Source organism: Oryctolagus cuniculus, chromosome 4 (assembly GCF_964237555.1).
Source record: "Oryctolagus cuniculus chromosome 4, mOryCun1.1, whole genome shotgun sequence".
Taxonomy (NCBI): domain Eukaryota; kingdom Metazoa; phylum Chordata; class Mammalia; order Lagomorpha; family Leporidae; genus Oryctolagus; species Oryctolagus cuniculus.
The window spans coordinates 130,111,791-130,133,808 of record NC_091435.1 but is presented as its reverse complement, the minus strand read 5'-3'; the positions used below and the strand labels follow the sequence as shown (position 1 = coordinate 130,133,808).

The 22,018-nt window shown below is 43.4% G+C and overlaps 2 protein-coding genes across 15 annotated transcripts in view; one reads left to right on the top strand and one right to left on the bottom strand.

The window, feature by feature from the left end:
* The window catches only part of MED12L (mediator complex subunit 12L), a 355,610-nt gene that overhangs the window by 147,706 nt on the left and 185,886 nt on the right, over positions 1–22,018 (top strand). The window lies entirely within an intron of this gene.
* The window catches only part of P2RY14 (purinergic receptor P2Y14), a 55,125-nt gene that overhangs the window by 11,881 nt on the left and 21,226 nt on the right, over positions 1–22,018 (bottom strand). For 4 of the 7 annotated variants that reach the window (XM_008266336.4, XM_008266335.4, XM_051859066.2 and 1 more), the window contains one exon: positions 17,239–17,343. The gene's annotated coding sequence lies outside the window, so the exon portion shown is untranslated. Of the gene's footprint in view, positions 1–2,599; positions 2,891–17,238; positions 17,344–22,018 lie in introns of all 7 variants that reach the window. The other 3 variants (XM_051859068.2, XM_070072661.1, XM_051859069.2) reach the window with 1 other exon arrangement.

The window sequence follows — 22,018 nt, the reverse complement described above, 5'->3', positions numbered from 1 at the left end:
GTGGAGTAGCCGGGACTTGGAACGAGTGCCTCTAAGGGATGCTGGCGCTGCAGGCTGTGGCATAACCTGCTGCGCCACAACGCTGGCCCCACCTACATTCACTTAGACTGAATTGCAGGCACCTAAAAACTTCCTTTTCCATCACAGCATAGACTCAGCTCTGTTTGGCTTTTCTATTCAGAGTCTATAACTCAGGAAAATCACACAATCTGAATCTCTTGGAGTGGGCGTTTGGTGTAGTGGTTAACTTGTCACTTGACACATTCCACATGGCAGTGCTGGTTTGAGTGCCTGCTCCTCCACTTCTGATCCAGCTTCCTGCCAGTGTGCACCCTGGGAGGCAGCAAGTGATGGCTCAGGTACTTGGGACTCAGCCACACATGTGAGAGACCTGGATTGAGTTTCTGGCTCCTGGCTTTGGTCTGGTCCAGCCTTGGAAGTTATATTTAGCAAGTTAACTACTGAATGGAAGACCTCTGTGTCTCTGCCTTTCAAATACAATCTCTAAAATAAATATTTTTAATAAATCTGAGTTTCTGCCACAAATAGAGCCAACCTTGGATTATGTGTGAGAATAGAGGGTTGGAATAGATGGATAATAAATTGGTAAAGCCCAAATGTAGCCTTTTTAATTTTTTTTTATTTATTTTTTTAATTATTTTTTTGACAGAGTGGACAGTGAGAGAGAGAGAAAGGACTTCCTTTGCCGTTGGTTCACCCTCCAATGGCTGCTGCGGCCGGCGCACCGCGCTGATCTGATGGCAGGAGTCAGGTACTTATCCTGGTCTCCCATGGGGTGCAGGGCCCAAGTACTTGGGCCATCCTCCACTGCACTCCCTGGCCACAGCAGAGAGCTGGCCTGGAAGAGGGCAACCGGGACAGAATCTGGCGCCCCGACCGGGACTAGAACCCAGTGTGCCGGCGCCGCAAGGCAGAGGATTAGCCTAGTGAGCCGCGGTGCTGGCCCCAAATGTAGCCTTTACTTTGAATTCCAACCGCTTCCCCAAGAAACACTTTTAGCAGAACTTGCAGCAGAGGGCCAGTGTAGCACATTGGGCACATCTGCAAACTCGGGTGTGTCTGCTGTATCTTATGGCTACGCAGGGAGTTCATGGGGGCTGCTAGCAGAGGGTGGGGTATGGTGCAGGCATCTTGGGGCCTCTGACTCAGAGGCTGTGGAGTAGTCCACCCCTCATTAGCTTCAATGTGAGGGACTGCCTCTGAAGCCAAGACGCAACTGTGGTAATTTACGACCTGTAGTCTTTGGAATAGTCCAGGGTTTCTCAGTGGTGGCACTGTTAACCTTTTATAGGGTTCCAGGTCTTTGTGACTTGGCCGTTTTGTGCATTATTCAGAAGCATCCATGGCCTGCATCTGCTAGGTATCAGTAGCAACCCATGATTCATGATGGCCAGACCTATCTTGAGACATTTCTAAAGGTTCTCTAGTTGAAACCTACCAGGATAGCTCCTTAATGGAGATGCACTTGATAGCCTTCTGACACAAGAAAAGAATTAAGGGACAGACATTTGGCTCATTGGTTAAATGCTCCACTTGAGAATCTTGCATCCCATATCAGAGTGCCTGGTTTGAGCCCCAACTCTTCCTCTTCTAGTAGTTTCTGCTTATGTAGCAGTGGCAGGCAACAGAGGATGGCTCAAGGACGTGGGTCCATGTCACCCTAGTGGGAGATCCAGTTTGAGTTCTGGATTCCTGGCTTTGGCCTGTATCAGCCCTGGCTGTTGAGGGCATTTGAGGAGTAAACCAGCAATGGAAGATCTCTGCCTTTCTCTCTGTTCCTGTCTTTCAAATAATATGAAAATAAAATAAAGAAATTTAAAAAAGGATAGAGCTTCCTTGTTGGTGGCAAACTGTAACTATATATTTAATAACTCTTTGGCAATAAGTTGTATGCTCAGATCTAGGAATGTAAAATGGGTTTTGGTTGACCAATCTGTTAGAATAATTTGATAGATGGTGGAAGATAATGTTTAAAAGCCTAGGTTTCAGATGCAGCGGGCCTTGGTTAGAAGCATGGCTCAGTTTCTTAGTAGCGTCACTGTAGGACAGACATCAGTTAAATACCTCTGTGTGTATCAGTTTTTGCATCTCTAAAATGAGGGGGCTTTAGTGGCTTCTCACAGGCTTCCTGTTCCTGTAAGAGGCACATACCTGGTGTCTGGCAGTGTGACTCATTGGGAACACTGGGGTACAGACAGTGACTTTGCTGGTGACAGAATAAACAAGTGCCTCCGGGACTGTCCGTCTCCTGGTACTTCCCCCGAGTCAGGCCCCCATGCAGTCTGTCTCCCGGCCTCTGCCTAGAAACACCGGGCTACCAGAGGTTCAGTCCCTTTGTAAAAGGCAAAAGATGTATATGATCTGAAGAGAAACCAGAGTATTGGTTCAGCCCCTTTGTACAGTGTTCTGAGCATCCTTGGAGAGGGGGCCCAGTGTGGGGAGGGGAGGGGGAAAGGGGAGGAGCTTGGGGTCCGAGGGTCCCTCCATTCTCATCACAGGAAGCAGCACCAAGCAGTGGAAGTCTGAGCAAGGTGCAGAGCATTTCCTGCTGTTACTAAGTGATCCACACAAACCTCACCTTTGAGAGTGGAACAAAGCTTGGAACAAGTGCTGCCTTCAGAGTCTCGCAAACTGATTCCCTTCCATTTCTGGCAGTGGGCCGAGCTGCCTGGATTCCTGAGTGTTCTCCAGTCTGTTCTTCTGCAGCAATGCTTTGGAAAAGGGGGCTGTATTCTCTGTGGCCAGGCAAGGAAATGAATCTCTGACCTTTTTTTTTCCCCCCTGAGATGGTGTTCGTATTTCTCAATTAGGCCAGCCATACTCAGATCTTCAGGTTCTGGGGCTTAGTCCATTAGTGAACATCTCTTTCCTGCGGGGATGGATGGGGAACAGATTGCCATTTCTGAGAAAGCTGCAGCTTTAACTGCTTAGCTAAATACACCCCACCTGTATGTTTGCTTAAGAGTCAGGCTTATATAGCCAAAGGAATAATAGAAACATTCAGGACTCTTAAGTAGGAGTAGGAATCTGTAAGCTTTGACTTTATTAAAATATATTGCAACAGTAACTTATGGGTTGAGCAATTCTTGCATGAATTTATACTTCATTAAATATAGCATGTGACGGTGGAGCCACTGTATTCATTTCAAAATGAGTAGATTTTAATGGTGAGATGAATTTTTATGCAAAGGTGGTGCCCTGTACACATTTGAAACCAGACTTTTTATGAACGTAGGCCCGCAGATTGGGTTCTGTTGTTGATTGTGTGTGTCCTTTTTAGGCCGTTGCATTTGTGGATATTTTACTTTTCTGATGGAGTATAGTAACAGTCATCAAGAACAATATAAAATAGTCATTCTTGTCATGCCCCATGGATGCTATCTGATGTTAATTCGTTTTTGCCTCAGATATAATGTATGTATGTAAAAAAATTCTGATAAGAATGAGCACTTCTTTCTACTTGATCACATACGACATTTTGTGCACATAACTTTAGCCCTTGTGAAGTAGGCAGGACGACTATTACTGATTTTACATCCACTTCTTTCTGCTCTTTCTCCATATTTTAATGCTTTTTCTCTTTTATATTGTAAGTATCTCTGTTTAAAGGCTGCTTCCCTGAGATAGAGACCCACTCAAATTCTTAGTAAAACATCTGTAGTCCAGAATTTATGATACTCTGGTGGTTATAAACTTGCTTAAGTTCTTTTCTGTCCTTAAATAACAAAAGTAAAAACCGCCTGCCAAGGAGAAGCAGTGATACCACAGTGTCAATGAGCTCATCTTGTTTCTGAGTTTCACTGCCTGCTAAGAGGAGCCCAGGACTCCTTGAAGAAATGGCTGACTTCAGATCAAGCACAGGAAAAGTAGACGGTGAGTTGAAACGTCTTAGGGGCAGAGAGCAAGGAAGTACTCAGATCCTAGGGAACCGATAAGAAAGGACATGGGCACTTATTTGAAGGCTCTTCTCAATTTGGGCATCAACAAGGAATGACAGTACATCAAAATATGTGTGTCTGAAGAGCCACATTCACAGGTTTACAGTGGTATTGAAAATGCAGATGGAAAAACAGAAGGAAAGAAGGGAATGACGTGCAGTGCATAACAAGATGCTTGAGATGCCTGCCTTCCTTATTGAGGGCCTGAGTTCCCATTCAGACTCTGCTTCCAATTCCAGCTTCTTGGGAATGTACGCCCTGGGAGGCAGTAGCTGATGGCTCATGTTCTTGGGTCCCTGTCATCAATGTGGCATGGACTGAGTTCTAGGCTTTGGCTTGGCCCAGTCTCTACTGTTGCAAGGATTATAGAGTGAAACAGTGGATGGAAGATCTCTGTCTTTCTCTGCCTTTCAGATAAAAATAAATATATTTAAAAATAATGTAATCCTTATTTAAAAAGGCGGTGGGGAGGTCGATGAAAACAATGGAAGCGCTTCACAGGAAAATGCCAACTGATAAAGGTAAAAGGAATGATTGACAGAATGAGAAAGTCAGGATTGCACCTTATTGGTGTAATTATTGATTCATGGATGCCAAGAGCTATGGACTGAACAGGTGTGGAGAACAAGACCTTGCAGTCTTTAGAAGGAAAGAGAAAAGTTGTGCCTGTTTAACAAGGGTATCTGGTGGTCACTGAATGACCAAGCTTACTCAGATTGGGATAACCTGATATTTTGTGCCTCTTGATGGGGGCGCAATTAGATGGACACACCATGGGTAGCAATACCATGTCCAAAAAGAAATGATAAATAATCAGACAAGTTCAAAATTTGGGACAGTCCATAAACCAACCAGCCTAGATTCATTAAGATATCATTGTTGGGAGCAAATGATTTGCTTAGCAATGAAGACACCTGTGTCCCGTATCAGAGGCTATGCCTGGCTTTGATGCCTGACTCCACATCCTGATAATGTGGATGTCAGGAGGCAGCAGTGATGGCTGAAGTACTTGGATCCCAGCTACCCACTTGAGAGACCTGGATTGAATTCTCAGCTCTTAGCTTTTGCTCCAGCCAGAGGCCATTGTGGGCATTTGGGGAGGGAACCAGATGGGAGCTCTCTCTGTCTCCCTGTCATTCAAAAAAGAAAAAAAAATCAATGTCATGACAAGCAAACATGATGGGATTCCTAGGTTAAGAGAGCCCCAAGAGAAATCCTGTGATGAAAGAGCTGTAGTTGTTGAGGGGGGGGGGGGGGGGAGTAGAGAAATTGTGCAACAATTGTGTAAATCTGAATACATAGTCCATATTAGATGAGAGTAATGAATACTGCTTTTCCTAGTACTATTAAAATTGTGTGGTTAGTGAGAAACTATTCAGAGATGTATACTGAAGTATTTAGGAGTAAACAGTCAGGATTACCTTCAATTTATTTTCAAAATGGATCAGTAAAAGGAAGCACTGTGTGTGTATCTACTTGTTGTATACCTGTACTTTTTTGCTGATGTGCATATGTGTTAATTTTAAGGACAGGGTCCTGTGCCGGCATACACACACACGTGCCCAGTAGTGGTCTGCTGGATGCCTCTGCTACTTTCCTTACCTGTCTATATCACATTTGGAGGCTCCTCTGCCTATCCTTTCAATGGCAGCTTCTTGTTCTGTTCTTGGCTGTCTGCTTTGCTCTTTCTACCTCCTCTCCTGCTCCCTTTATTAGGAACCTCTGTGAAACCATCCTCTATAAAACAAGGTTTTCCTTTCATCTGGAAGGTGCCTGTGAGCAGGCAGCACGCTTGATGGCTGGGGTCAAGGCAGGCAAGTGAGAGACACTGACTGTGACCTTGTGCTCTGGGAGCTCAGACTTTGGTGGTCCTGGCCTCTCACCCACCTCCCCTATTTCTGTCCCAGCCGAGTCCCTCCAGTGTCTGCAGGTGTGGGTGACGTGGCGCTCTGTACATTGAGAAGCTCAGCTGCCTTCTCACCTCCCCTGGGCAGTGTTCACACCAGCCTGGTTGCTCTTACCTCCCTTTGAGCTACCACAGTGCCTTGTCATCTCTTTCATTCTCATCATATCTTGTAGCAATAACCTCTGCCCACTTGGAACTTTACCTTAAACCAGAAACTAACAATGCCAGCTGCTTTGAAAACTAGTTTTGCTTTCCAGTGGGAGAGTTGGTACTTTGAAAAGACTTCATGCACTATAAATGACAACACGACAGAAAGAACCTGGCACTAACCTGCAAGCAAGGGCCCTGCCTGAGTTCCTGCTTCCAGTTCCTGTTTTCCCCTGGGCCATTTGCCTTCCTCCATCCAGGGGTAACCCTCTTCGGAATTTTGTTTTTAACTTCCTCCTTTCTGATTTGTCTTTTGAATAGCTAAAAACAAAAATTATTTTGTTTTATCTGAAAGGCAGAGAGGGAGAGAGAGAGAGACCCCCAGATGTCTACAATGGCTGGAGCTGGGTCAGGCCAGCCCCGGAGCCAGGAACTCAAACCGTGTCTTCCACATGGGTGGCTGAGACCCATGTGCTTTGCCCATTGCGTGCTGCCTCCCAGGGTAGACGTTAGAAGGAAGCTGGAGGGGCCGGCACTGTGGTGCAGCGGGTTAATGCCCTGGCTTGAAGCGCCGGCATCCCAAATGGGCGCTGGTTCTAGTCCCGGCTGCTCCTCTTTCGATCCAGCTCTCTACTGTGGCCTGGGAAAGCAGTAGAAGATGGCCCAAGTCCTTGGGCCCCTACACCCATGTGGGAGACCTGAAAGAAGCTCCTGGATCCTGGCTTCGGATCGGTGCAGCTCAGGCCGTTGTGGCCATCTGGGGAGTGAGCCAGTGGATGGAGGACCTCTATCTCTCTAACTCTACCTCTCTGTAACTCTGTCTTTCAAATAAATAAAATAAATCTTTAAAATAAATAAATAAAACAAAAACATTATTAAAAAACAAAAAAAAAAAAAGGAAGCTGGAATGCAGAGCAGAGCCAGGGCATGAACCCAGACACTTGCCTGTCAGATGTAGGCATCCCAAGTGACTATCAGTGTCCACTCCTGCTTGCTTCCTTTCAAAGGAATGATTTTAATCTGTATGAACACACATTCCTCTGTACGTAGTTCTCAGTGGCTGCTTTAAAATTCCCTACTCAGCATCATGTTTCTAAAGTTTATCACTTTGCAAAAGGAATTGGAAATATTTGATAAAGACGGGTTTCGTCTCACCCTGTTGTTGAGCTTTTAACTCCTAGGTATATGCCCTTGAAGACCTTTGGTGATATGTACCAGGAAATGTGTCTCAGCATGCTAATGGAAGTGCTGTCTGAAAGAGTGAAAATGTGGAATTAGCCCAGATGATCATTGATGGGAGAATGGCTGAAAGAAACTCATGTTTATCTAATGAAATTTTATGCAGCAGTTAAAATGAACAGACAACAAATACAGCCTTTTAAATCCTTGAGCAATCCTGACAAGATAAAAGTAATCCCATTTTATGTTGGAGAAAGCCATAGTCTGGAGAGCTGGAATGAATAGTTGAAGGTATTACACCAGCTATGTTGCAGAAATGAGGTCATTGCCATTCCAAAGCCTTAACTAATCGAGAATATTGTGTTCTATTAAAATTACTTATTTTTCCTAGCTTGCTTGTTTTCCCTGGCAGAAGAGCTTTGTATTTCCACCCAGCCCAGAAAACGATTCAGAGGAGGTGCTACATAAATTTTTCACCAATGACCCAAAGCATCTTTTATTTTGCATAGGAAGAAAACAGATGAAGGGAGCCCAGTGGGTTTCGTCAGTTTCCAGAAATGATTTCCAGAGCACCTGCTTGGTACCCAACTCTCCTAAGCTCCCAAGCACTGTAGATCTAATCTGTGCATTTTGTATTTTTCCCCAATTTTATTTGAAAGGCAGAGAGACAGAGACTGATGGAGATCTTCCATCTGCTAGTTGACTCTCCAAATGTCTGCAATAGCCGAGTGAAGGCCAGCAGCCCAGAACTCAATCTGTCTCCCAGGGAGTCAGCTACTTGAACCATTGTTTGCTCTCTCCCAGCCTGTGCATTAGAAGGAAGCTGGAATAGGAAGTGGTATTGGGACCTTAGCAGGCACTCCTGTGTGGGATGTGGCATCTTGATTGCTGTTGTGAAATGCCTGCCCCTTACCTGTGTATTTTCCCCTGTGTTGTGTGCAGTATGGACAAGCCAAGCAGAAGTAACGAGCATAACTTGGACTATCGGTGACCCTGCTCCAGAGTTCCTCATGCTTTCCTGATGGGCAAGAAAAGTCTTTCCCCTGCTAGATAGAAATCTATCCAGGCTGCAACAGCCAAAGAGCCAGCAAGTCTTCTCCTGTCTCTTGAAGGTCACTGGCATGGTTGACTTGTGGAAAAAAGTGCAGGTGTGTTTGTGTATTTAGGGTAGAGAATGTAGAGAAAGTAGGGCAGCTGATAGTGGGTGCCTTTGGCAAGTAAACCTGTGTGCATTGTAGATACTGATTATTGACCTATTTAGCTATTTCAAAATTTGGATAATTCAAAATAAAATCCAAAATAAAAAGCGAACTTAATTGCCTAGCTACGCTCTTGAACTTTTCTGTCTTTCAGTGCCTGGCAGAACTCTGAGAAGGTGCATGTTTTTTACTTTGCCCCCACAAAGGATAAGTTTGTAAATTCATGGAGCCCACAGACAGGGTCCTATGGTGATGGCTGACAGAGGTGTGTCAGTCACTGCAGAGAGGGAGCAGGAACACCTCGTGAACTCGCTTTCTGGCTGTCACCCTGGCAGCGGGGAGGGAGGGGGAAGGGCTGAAATCCCGTTCTATGAACTAGAATAAACTCACTGGGGCAGAGCTACTTGGAGCCCTGCCTCTGCTCTTTAATATCTGTCTCGAGCCCCTTTGAATGACTGTGCTGTGCTGGTCTCTGTTAAAGTGTCCCCTCCTTAGGCCCTTGCTGTTCACAGCAGCTAACACAGCTGGGATCCCACCTACCCTTCTCCAGCCCATCCCTGTGTGTATTGTCATGTCATTCTTCATCACTGAAAAAAAAAAAACACATTATTTTCCAACTGTTTTCCTCTCTGCTCCTCCCATTTCTACATGCACTTCCCCAAAGGGAAGCTCCATGAGAACCGAATGATTTCTCTTGCTCAGTGCTGGATCACGAGGGGACATGGAAGAGCCCGTCATGTAGTGGAAACTCAGTGAATACTGACTGAGCTTATGAATGGGTTTATATATACAATTTTGGTCAAATTAAGGATTTAGTTTTTTTTTTTTTAACTGCCAAATGAGTCTGTTCAGGAACTCTAGTTTAAAAATGTGCATGAGTACTACAAAACTTTGTGAAAAAATGGAATTAAAAGTATTTTGATGCAAAACATTTTGAAATGTGATACTGTTTTTCCTAATACACATTATTCATGAACTTTCTGAAGACCTCTTATATGCATAGATTTCAATTTTTTAACTGAAATAAACATCTTTTAATTCTAATTTTTAAAACTTTATTAATTTATTTGAAAGGCAGAGTTATATTTAGAGAGGGGAAGACAAAAGAGATCTTCCATCTACTGGTTCACTCCCCAAATAAACAAAACATCCAGGGCCGGGCCAAGCTGAAGCCAGGAGCCAGAAGTTTCATTCAGGTCTCCCACGGGGGTGCAGAGTCTCAAACACTTGGGCTGTCTTCCTGCTGCTTTCCAGGCACATTGGTAGGGAGCTGCATTGGAAGTGCAGCCGCCAGGACTTGAACAGGTGCCCATACATGATGCTAGTGCTGCAGGTGGCGGCTTAACCCACTGTGCCACAGTACCAGGCCTAATTCCATTTTTCAGTGAACTTTTTGAGATATCTTCATATTCTTCTATAATGAACTGTCACTTTGTGCATAACAGGTTCAAGTAGATATTCTTTTAAAAACTTTGGATCACAAGATTGAATAATCCTAATTCTTGATTTATGATACATTCTTCCCATGTAACATTCAAGCAAGACTGACTTTTAAAATTTTTATTTTGCTCTGGCTGGCTGGCTCTCAGATAAACAGCATTAAAATAATGGATTCCTGCCACCTACATGAGAAACTTGGATTGAGTTTCCAGCTCCCACCTTGGGTTTGGCCCAGACACAGCCTTTACAGGCATCTAGAGAGTGAACCAGCAAATGGGACCCCTGTCCGTCTGTCTGTAAGCAAATAAATACATAATATATAGACAACTTATTTTTTTAATGTTAATTATCTCCCTCCATCCCAATAAGCAGCCATATATTAGGAACAGTCTGTCCTCCCACCCCCATTCCATCTCTCTGGCTGCCTTCATTCTGCAGGATCTGAATCCTGTTTTTTTTTTTAATCTTTTTTTTAATCTTTTTTTTTTTTTTTTTTTTGGACAGGCAGAGTTAGAGAGACAGAAAGGTCTTCCTTATGTTGGTTCACCCCCCAAATGGCCGCCACGGCCGGCGCGCTGCACCAATCCAAAGCCAGGAGCCAGGTGCTTCCTCCTGGTCTCCCTTGCGGGTGCAGGGCCTAAGCACTTGGGCCATCCTCCACTGCACTCGCGGGCCACAGCAGAGAGCTGGACTGGAAGAGGAGCAACCGGGACAGAATCTGGTGCCCCAATCGGGACTAGAACCCAGGGTACCGGTGCCGCAGGTGGAGGATTAGCCTAGAGAGCTGCAGTGCCGGCCTAATCCTGTTTTCTTTACTCTTTTGGTAAGCTGTTTTATATAGCTGGCTAACATTTATATTTCATTGCTAAAAGTGTTTTTATGCCTGATGCATATGCCTATGAGTGTATGAAGTCAGGATTGTTTGTAAAAACTGTCATCTTTTGGTGATCTGCATAAATGGCACAGACACACAGATAAATATGTAAAATCTAATTATATGTGTTATGCACATATTACCATCTGCACTTCACTTGATTACTCTAGCATTTCCTTGTGTGAGTGCATGACAGTTCATTCATCCCATTTCTTGGGTTTGTGATATTTCTAGGTTTTCATCCTGTGTACCATGCTGGGATGCATATCCTTGTTGGCCTGTTGCTGAACATGTGAAAGATTGAGGATATAATCTAAGAATTAAATTGCTGTGTTATAGAATATGTAATTGTTAAGTTTTAGGGAACAATGCCAAGTTGTTTTCCAAAGTGGTCACATCATTTAATATCTCTACTAGCGTTATATAATAATCTTGTGGATATAAATCCTTTCCAATGTTTTATCTTTTCAGTCTTAAAAATGTTTGCTCATGAAATCTTACCACTTTGTGGTCTTGATTTGTATTTCCATGGTTACTAATGGAGAGAGCAGGCATCTCTTTATGGGATCAATGGCCATTTCTATGAAATGTACAGGCATATCTTTTATTCCTTTTTTTATTAGGTTCGTTTGTAGGAATTCCTTGAATATTGTTGATGTCTTCTTTATTGGTTGCGTGTACTATGGATAGACCTCCTGGAATATAATTATCTTTGTGCTTTTATTCTTTGCTTGCTTTCTGATAATTATCTTTTTGCTTTATAAGGTATATTTTGATAAGCAAAAGTTATCAATGTAAGGGTCAAATTTTCATTTTTTTCTTTATTTTTAATTTTAATTTCTTAAAAAGATTTTGAGAGGTAGAGTTACAGAGAAAGGGAGAGACAGAAAGGTCTCCCATCTGCTGGTTCAATCCCCAAATGGCCTCAATGGCCAGAACTGGGCCTGTCTGAAGCCAGGAGCCTCCTCTGGGTCTCCCATGTAGTTTCAGGGGTCCAAGCACTTGGACCATCATCTACTGCTTTCCCAGGCCATAGCGGAGAGCTAGATTGGAAGAGGAGCAGCCGGGACATGAACCAATGCCCACATGGGATGCTGGCCTTGCAGGCAGTGGCTTAGCCTATATGTCACAGCATGGGCTCCATTTAATTTTTTAAATTTTCTAATCATTGTATTTTGTGTCTTAAGAAAATGTTTCCTAAACCCAAATCTGAAGCAGTGGCTCTTAAATGTGGTCTGAAAATAAGGGAGTTCCTGACTTCTCTCGCGGGGGCCAAGAGGTCAAAGGTGGTTTCCTCCACCAAGATGTTGATGCCCTTTTTCACTGTGCTGGCTTTTGCACTGATGAGCAAAAGCTGTGGTGTGGGAAACAAGCCCTTTGGTTTCCTATTTCAATTCCAGGCAGTGCACCCAATTATGCTACAGCTGCTATATACTTTATTGCTGTGCAGTCTTAGTTAAATAGGAAAAGAAAAGAAAAACTGATTGTATTAAATTTGAACTTGTCTTTTTAAAAAAAAACCCATTTATTAATTTGAGAAATAGAGAGAGTGAGAGACAGAGCTATAAAGAGATCTCCCATCTGCTGGTCCATGTCTCAAATGCCTAGAACCACCTGACCTAAGCAGTGGTGAAATTGGGAGCTTAAAAAAAAAAAAAAAAAAAAAAAGGAAACAGAAAAAGAAATTAGGAACTTGGAACTCAGTCCCAGTCTCCTACGTGAATGGTAGGGACCCGAGCACTTAAGCCATCCCTGCTGCCTTCTGGGGTGCACTTGAGCAGGAGGCTAGAATCAGAGGTGGAGCTCAGTATCAAACCCAGACACTCTGATGTGGGGTGCTGGCGTCTTAACTGCTACACTGCATGCCCAGCCCCAAGTATGTCTCTCTCAGATATTAGAGGTTTTATAGCATGTACTTTTGCTGCTTACTGTTGTTGTTTAGAAGAAGGAAAGCTTTTGTGATTGTGATGCAAGTTGAACTGGATGCCTTTTTCTTGAAATACCAGGCACCATGGAATTACCAGTTTTACCCGAAAGAATGTTACACAAACTATAGTAATTCAGGCATGGGTACTAAGCAAACATTTTCTCAAAAATGAATGAACTGAGACATTTGATGACAATGATAACAATCAAGCTTTCAAGCCCAGAGCAGAATTTCGGGAAACTTATTTGCCACTGTGAACTTCTGTGGCTTTCCAATACTGAGACTGGGAACAATGACAATATTCATTGATACGATTTTTTTGGACATTGTATAATGGGAAGTATCTAGACGTGCAGAGTTCTGCTTGAGCATGTGTTCTCTCAGTGACCAATGTGAGCTACCATAAAATCAAACATAAGTAAAAGACCCATTCAAAGATCAAGAAAGGCTAAAGGACTTTAATGTAATAAACTATAAAATATTTACTGATGCGACATTAGAAAGCCACATTAATACCATACTTAAACCACTACTGTTGAATTTTGCTATGATATCAAAGAAGAAAATCCTGGCAGATGTTAAAATCATCCTGTGTTTGTCCATTTATTTGTATGTGGTTGGATTTTCTTCAATGCACTTTCAACCCAAACCACATTTTTCAGCAGATTGTGTGTGGAAGTGAATGAGACTCCCACTGTCTTCTATAGGCCAGATATTAGATTTGCAAAAATATCTAATAATAAAACTTCTCTATAAATTTTTTTTGGAAAAAGTGATTTTTTTATAAAAGATGTTAGTATTTGGTACTCTTTTATAATTAATCAGAATAAATACTGCATGGGCCAGCATGGTGGCTCAGAGGGTTAGGCATTCCTCCTCAGATGCCGTCATCCCATATGACTGCCCAGTTCAAGTCCCAGTGGCTTCACTTTTATTCTAGCTCCCTGCTAATGTGCCTGGGTAGGCAGCAGAGGTTGGTCTAAGTGCTTGGGCCCCTGTAGTCATGTGTGAGAAGCAGATGGAGTGCCAGGCTCCTAGCTTCAGCTTGGCCCAGCCCCAGCCCCAGCCTTTGTGGCCAGTTGGGAGTGAACCCATGGATGGAAGATCTCTGTATGTCTCTGTCTTTTAAGTAAATAAATTAAAAAAATTTCTAACGTTCCCATGTTTACTTCTAATAGAGCAAATATGCATAAACATAATGCATACCAAGCATTTTGGGGTCCTAAATAATTTTTAAGAATGAAAGGGACCCTGAGACCATTAACTTGAGAATTCCTGGCTAAAATATATTTTACTGTATTTTTTAATAAAAGCTCCCCTAGTTTCTGTTTAGTTTGCTATTACTAATGTTTCAGCCTCTAGCCTGTCTATATAGTGGGCTGTCTTTATGTAGCAAGAAAGGTATCAGACTTTTATGAAGAATGATAAAATTAAAATATGTAAAATCTCCTAGTCCTTTAACAAAACCTTCACAAATTAGGTATTTTCCACTTTTTCTGCTTGAGTTATTTTCTAAGCTTGTTTGGTTATCCATTCACCCAACAAAATATTAATGAAGCAAATATGCACAATAACCCTCACACCTTCCTCCCACCTTTTTTTGCTTATGGCTGTCACCTGTGGGGTTCACAGGCTTGACCCAGAACTGCAGACTCCCTCCCTGTGAGGCCACTGTCCAGGAGGGAGTGGCCTGTTTAGCACCTAGTTTACTTAAGGTAGTAGGTACTCAGTGGAGGTGTGTGGATAGATGCTCACCCCTCGTGCACAGGCACCAGGCTCCACGTTCTGGCAAGCGTGGCAGGTGAGTTGTGAGAGGTGTATGTTTCCTCTTATTTTCGTGACTTCTGTTTGAGCTCCCAGTTTTAGATTGTAACTTGCAATTTTCTGTGGGATTTTATTCTTGCCAGTACTACTTCTAACTAAATACATTATAGCAGGAACGGGGAAAGGATTCATTTTTCTTGAGTGGCTGCTGTAGGCCAGGAATTAGCATGTCTCAGTGTGTCAGCATCTCTTAGCTTCATTGTGGTGTTTTATAGGTGGTGGAATAGAGGAGGGTGACAGAGTAAAAAACAAAACAAGATGTGGCCAGGGTCATGGCAGATCCAACATCAGCTGTTTATCTGCAAAGCACCTCCTTTTCCCACCGTGCCGGATTGCCTCTATAGAAGGCTCAGCTCCTGTGGGACTGTGGGCTCCCTGCTTTAGACTTATTGAGTATTATGGTCAGTAGTGAATTAAGCCTGTGAATATGGAGTGGATTAAAAGTGATGTCTTTGCAAAAATTGATGAAAGGAAGAGAGGAGAGGAAGAAAAGGGGTTGAGGGGAGGGAAGTGTGGCTGTCTTCTTGGAACTTTACCTATGGAATGCATGAAAGCTAGATGTTCTCTTTATATTAATAATAAAAAAAAAAAAACACAAAAAAGGAGTCTCAGTCCCAATGCTATTGCCTGTTTTATACAATGTGATTATTGCCATTGTTAGGTAAACAGCCAGCCAAGGCCCCTCTCACCCCACCCCAGTCCTGCACCCTGTTGCACCTTCAACTAGTATTTATAGGTACAGCACAGTTTTCGTTGGACGTGGTCATCTCCTTAAGTGAAAGGAAATGGATTAGATACCAGTTGTCTTTTTCCTTTAAGTCTTATCCTTGGCCTTTATTAGCTGTGCCATCTTGTTCAAGTTACCAGTCACCCCCACCTCTGGTTTCCTAATTGATGAAACAGGAGCAATAAGAAAAAGCCTGGCCTAGTGTCACCTGGTTGCCAGAAACACCCAGTAAGACGACAGTACCTGTCTAAAGGTTTTAAAAACAGAGGGCGGTACCCATGGAGTTCAGTATTGGAGTCATTCATTGGATGTCTTGGGCTGTCACTATATATAAAAATTATGCAAAATATCATTAGTGAGTTTTTTTCTTGACTCTAAGGGTGACTTTTTGAGATTGCTTCTCTTTTGCACACTTGATCCTAGCCGAAAGGCAGGATCTTTCTCTTTTTGTTTTAGGTTGAGTCATAAAATTGCCGATACTCTTTTTACTTCCCCAAATGGTGATTTCATATGGTTAATGCTAATCCATTTACAGTTATCAGTAAAGTTACATACAGATGCTAGAAACAGTTATGTCTATTTTGGGAGACCAGGGATATAGCAAAAAGGTAATCTCCTTCTGGTTTTGCTTTTCCTGTGGCATCTTTCTCAGGCTGCCTGGGGGGGGGGAGGGGGAGGGATTGTATGGAGGAAGCACTGGAGGCCCTGTATGTCCTCCCCTGATGGGTGGGCCTGATGTGCAGGGTGGGCTGAGCTGGAGAGGAGAGCTGCAGAGGCCACTGTAGTCACTTGGGTATTACACACACACATCTCACCTAACATTTTCTATGTAGCATAATATTTTACCCCCCTTGCAAATTCTTTCTTAAGTGTTGAACATTGGCAGGAGCTTGGGTAGGTATAAAAATGGGTTAGAGTTAGAACGGTATTTAAGAGGCTGTATTTTCCCCACTTAGAGAGTTATTTCTTGAGAAGAGTCTCCCTCCTCCACACTCTTTTTTTTTTTTTTTTTTTAACCTAACTTTAGTGGTTTTAAAATTGTTACGACCAGGGGAAGTATTGTGGTTCATAAATTCTTTAAGCCTCTACCATCCATCGGTTGCAATGCTAGAATTTCTTCAGAAAATAAGGCTAATTAAAATTTTTTTTCCTTAAGAAATAAGCTAGGGTAGATTTCAAGCTTGAATGCAGTTTTAAAGTTATGCCTTAGTGGAGATTTTCTGGAGTTTACTGGGCAGTTTCTAGAAAAACAGGCAATGGAATAAAGTTCACGAGGTAGATTCTTTCTTTGCCACCCACAAGTTAAAACTGAATAAAACTGTGAAAGTTGATATTGAAATGTCTGTTCAATCTCAGAAGTCAAAATCTGGAGGTGAGAATCAAGGAAATGAAAACTAAAACCTAAGGTATTAATACAAATTAAACAGCAACCATGAGACAAATTTAATTCCTGTTTTTTTCCCTTTGAAAATAAATTGCGACTCACCATTAGATCCACACCAGTAGCCCGGGGAATTGGGGTTTCAGGGAAGACTCTGAGGGCTGCCTTGCATGAAATATTTCACGTTTGGTTTCAGTTTTTTTTGGTGGGGTTGTAGCCTTTTGTACTCTAAAACCAAACCTATTTTTTTGGTTTTCTCTCTTGAGCATTTTACTTCTCTGCTGGATGGCTGTTGCTTTGAGGGTTACATCAACACCCAGCTATACTGGTCCATGTTACCATATCAGATAAGTGTTTAACTCCTTGTCCACATTCATAAAATCATACCCTGTAATAGATTAGCTATTGTTTTTTAAAACAGGAATTTTCTAATGCCTTAATGAGTACCATGGAAGAAAAACCATGCTTCATTAAATTAGAAAATAATACTTTAAAGGGCATTTGAACTAGACTTAATTAATTCCTTGAATTTGGAAAACTCAGATCTCACCTATAAATCTGTCATTCCATCTATTAAAAAAAGAACTTAGAAAATCAAGAGCAAAAAGCCTTTTTCAGTGAAGTCACAACTATTCTTTAAATATACTCTGCGCTGGATGGGATTTTTCTACTTACCACTCTCTCCAGTCTCCTATGGTCTCTGTAGGCAAGACTGGATCCGCGACTGAGTGTAGCATCTGATGTTGAGGGAAATCTACTTGCTTTCCGCCTGGACTGCTCCTGTTGACCAGTGGGAAATGCTGCATTAGCTCACAAACCAAAACATTTAAAGTGCTCTCTGAAATGTTGACGTCTTGCCAAATGCTTGAATGTCAAGTACTACAGATGTCCAGTACTCTTTGGAGCCGGGATCCAATAGGAGCTTGTGTAGGTTGGATCTGATTTGGATTTGCTTAGGGTTACAAATTATCAAGGCCTCGCCAAACAGTAAATAGTGTGAAACCAGGTAGAGAGCGAGCGAGAGAGGGCAAGGGAGTGAGGGAGCGAGCGAGCTTGCTACAGCTAGCGGAGGATAGATCTTTCCCATGCCTGGTTGTGACCTTTTCCTGTGAAGCTGTTGTAATAATAGCTCCTATGTTTTATTGGAAAATATTTGCAAGTTGTGATTCACATGGCTTCAATTAAACCCTTGAAACTTGTTGGAAAACTGAAAACACTTGGGGTAAATTATATTTGCACCTGTGCCTCTCAGTACCCCGGCAGGAAGGCTGTGCAAGTTGATGTTAAGCTGGGGGTGTTGCTCAGCACAGGGCAAGGAGAGTGTCCGAGGAGAAGAGGTGGTGAAAGGACCCAGAGCGCCTCTGCGTGGTGATTCACTTGCGCACGGCAGCTGAAGTGTGGCTTTGTAGCCTGGAAGTGCCTCGTCCTCTCCAGCTTTGGTCCTGACACGCTCCCGGCCTTGAGTTGGTACTTTTGGGTCTCTGACCTTTCCTCAGTTTACCCACTTGACCTCAGCCTGGTTTTAGAAAACCTGTTTCCTTCTGCACGACTTGACTCCAGTTTCCGAATATTTCTTTAACAAACTGCTCTTGGGGTTTCTTTTCTCCACTAGTGCCCTGCATTAACACAGCCTTGGTATGTGTCTCCAAAAGCAGAGCTTGAATCTCTGTCCACTTTGAATTCATCCAGTTCTGAGCCTGTACCATCTGTTGACTTGTGTAACCATTTCTTCCCCTCTGTTTTAGAGAAGCATGCTTATTATCTGTCATTGTTAGTATTATTATCCAACAAAATAGAGCTCTTCTTTAACCACAGGTCCCCTCTATTAAGCAACTGTCCAAAGTTTACCTCCATCTCCTTATCTACCCTTGTTGAAAAATGGTTTGTGTTTGCTGCCTTTCCTTCTCCTTTTAGTCTGCAAGCTTTCCTATTCTTTCAACACTTCCTGCAACTGCCCAGAGAACTCTGCATTGCTCGTACAAATATATGTCATAGCATATATTCCATGTTTTTAAAGCAGTGTTTTCTTTCTTTTTTTTGACAGACAGAGTGGACAGTGAGAGAGAGAGAGACAGAGAGAAAGGTCTTTCTTTGCCGTTGGTTCACCCTCCAATGGCCGCCACGGCTGGCACACTGTGCTGATCCGAAGGCAGGAGCCAGATACTTATCCTGGTCTCCCATGGGGTGCAGGGCCCAAGCACTTGGGCCATCCTCCACTTCCTTCCCGGGCCACAGCAGAGAGCTGGCCTGGAAGAGGGGCAACCGGGACAGAATCCGGCGCCCTGACCGGGACTAGAACCTGGTGTGCTGGCGCCGCTAGGCGGAGGATTAGCCTGTTGAGCCACGGCGCGGGCCAGCAGTGTTTTCTTTTATGTCTGGCAACATGAATGTAACATAACACTGACTGCTTTTGCCAATTTTAAATGCTTTGTTCAGGGGCATTAATTACATTCACATTGCTGTGCAACCATCACTTCCATATCTTGCTAAGCTGATCATGGGGATGTATTAAATAATAGCCCCTTCTTCCTCTAAACTTGGAGACCACCATTTCATTTACTTGCTCTGTAAATTTGACTACCCTAGGTATTTTCTGTAAGTAGAATCATATCTGCCTTGTAAAAAGTGTTTTTGTTTGTTTGCAAGGCAGAGAGCGTGTAGTTGAGTGTGTATGGGTGAGTATACTCCATCTGCTGGTTCACTTCCAGACGCCTGCAGCAGCTAGGGCTGGGCAGGCCAAAGGCATGAGCCTGGAGCTCAGTCTGTGTCTCCCATGTAGGTGATGGAGACTGACATGTTTTAGCCATCACCTGCTGCCTCCCAAGGCACACATGAGCAGGAATCGGGAGCGGGGCTGGGACTCAGACATAGCCACTTGTGATATGGGATGTGGGTGTCTCAAATGACATCCTCACTGCCATGCTGAATGTCTGCCCCTCATATTTGTCCTTTCGTGTCTGGCTTATTTCCCTTAGCAGAATATCTTCAAGGTTCATTCACATTATGTCATGTGTCAGAATTTCATTCCTTTTTCAGACCTAATAGTACTCTGTTGTATATATACCTCACATGCTATTCAAATAATCTCTCTCTCCATGGTCACGTGGGTTATTTCCACCTTTTGCCCATTGAGAATACTGCTGCTGTGAACATGGGTGTAGAAGTATTTGTACAGGATTACACTTTTATTTTGGGGGAGTATAGTAGTTCCCCTTATCCGTGGTTGGACTTTTCCTGGATTTAGCTACCAAGGTTGACCATGATCTGAAATATAAAATGGAGAATTCTAGAAATAGCCTGAAGTGGGTCCTCTCTTGTGTCCTCACTTGTTGAACTCTGCATCCCTGAAAACCCACTCAGTCTGCAGCTTTTATGAGAGCTTGTCTTCCCACTGAGAGTGAGTGAGTGGTTTCTCCCTCTCTGGTCTCCTGAAGTGCTTGATTTGAATTCTGAGCAAGCCACTCCTCTGACTTTGTACTGTGTCATTGATGATAATGGCTGTTTCTCCCGGTTTTGGGAAAAGGTGGGCCTTTCACTAATGCTGCTGTAGATTTATTCCATGCAGTTACTTGGCTGTTGGGGGTGGGGTGGGTATGCAGCAGGTGAGTTTTGTGCAGCTGCTGTCACCCCTACTTTCAGGTCAGCTTACCGGGCTTAGAACAACATCTGCTTAGCAATCTGTGGGCACTTCTGTTCCTAAGACTGCACCTCCATAACGCATGAAGATGAAATACGAGAAATATGATTGTATTTTATCAATGAGAACCTCCACAATTTTTATTTTTCCCCTAACCCAAGAAATTTTGATATTTGTTATACTTCCTTCTTAATTGGATTCTTTTTTTGATTTTGTTTTTGTTGGTAATTTAAATGAACTGATTTAAAATTTTAATCAAAGTCATGCATTTAGGTACATTAGGAAATCCAATAATTTTATAAAACTTAGAATTAAAAAATAGTCTATACTCATTTCCTATGCTCCATTTTTAGGTTCTCATCTCCCATTTTTCTAGTTATCTGGAATTTCTAAGCTTTCAGTAGGATCTCTTGACTTTTTTTTCTTTATTATTTAAAAAATTGAGAGAGAGAAAGGAGCCCGTATCTACCAACTGGCTCCTAAAATGCCCACAGTGACCAGGGGCTCTGGCAGAGCTGAGGCCAGGGCTGGAGCTGGGGACTCCATCCGGATCTACCGTATGTGTCAGAAGCCCAGTTAGATCCCTCACTGCTGCCCAGGGTGTGTCTTAGCAGGCAGCTGGAATCGGGCTCTCAGTGCCCGACTCGGGCATCTCAACTGATAGTTTGCTTTATGACTCTCTTAAGAAGTTCTATGTTCTACTTGTTAAGCAAGGACCTTGGTCATATTCATTTAAGCATTTCGACAAGGCGTTAGAAGATAGCAGCTTCTGAGCCGCAAGTCAACGGGCTGCAGTTCCGCTGGTGGAACTGATAAGACGGCTGGGGGACCATTTTCCTGTAAGAATAAGCAACCGGAGAAAAGAGCTAACAGCCAAGTAACTAACTGAGGGAATGTGGGGTGAAGGCAGTGGTTTTCATTCATGGGTGAAAATGCCTCTTTGGGGTTTACATGAATTGGCATCCTTCCCGCGTGATGCATACTGTGATCTAAATATCCACTGTAGATTTTTTGCATTTTTCAAAAGATAGGGGCTAGGGAGCAGCTGGGTAAGGAGCATCCGGCGGAGCAGAGAGCAAGCGCCTGGCGGTTGGCTATTGTCTGGCATCAAGGGTGTGTGGCTGTAAAGCCCTACCACAGTGGCTCTGCATCCTCTGCTGCCGCCTGTGCTTCCTGCAGACACGAGCGGCTGAGCACAGCCCCTTCTGCAGCCTGTGTCCTCTCCCACGGTTCTCAGGCAGTCTTATCACCGCGAGCCCACTGAGATGCAACCTTTGACCATCTTTGGCTAGAGAATCATTCAGGAGAAAGGGAAGAAAAAAATTCCAGTGATCTGTGTGCTCTAGAATGGAGCCAAAGTTAGGATCGGACTAATCTGGGATTCCTTGCAGCGAATGTACACAACAAGGGTCCATAGAGTTAAGTGTATGTACAAAAGCCAGCCCTGCCTCTTGTGAGCTACGGGAGCTTGGTCTAGTCATAAAATCTCCTAAATCTCTGTTTCTTCATCAAAAAAAAAAAAAAAAAAAAAAAAAAAAAAAACCACCACCACCACCAAAAACACCAGGTTGTAGTACAAACTACCTCCTCAAAATTTGTAGGACTGTTTAAATGGCAGTGGACATTTAGCCTGGCTGCAATAAGGCACCCGTGCCCTGAATTAGGGTGCCTGGGTTCATTTCCCAGCTTTGGCTTCTGATGCTAGCTTCCTGATGACGTTCACCCTGGGAGGCCTCTCTGATGGCCCAAACAGCTGGGTTCCTGCCACCCATATAGGAGACCGCGATCACATGTCTGGCTTTTGACTCTGACCCTGGC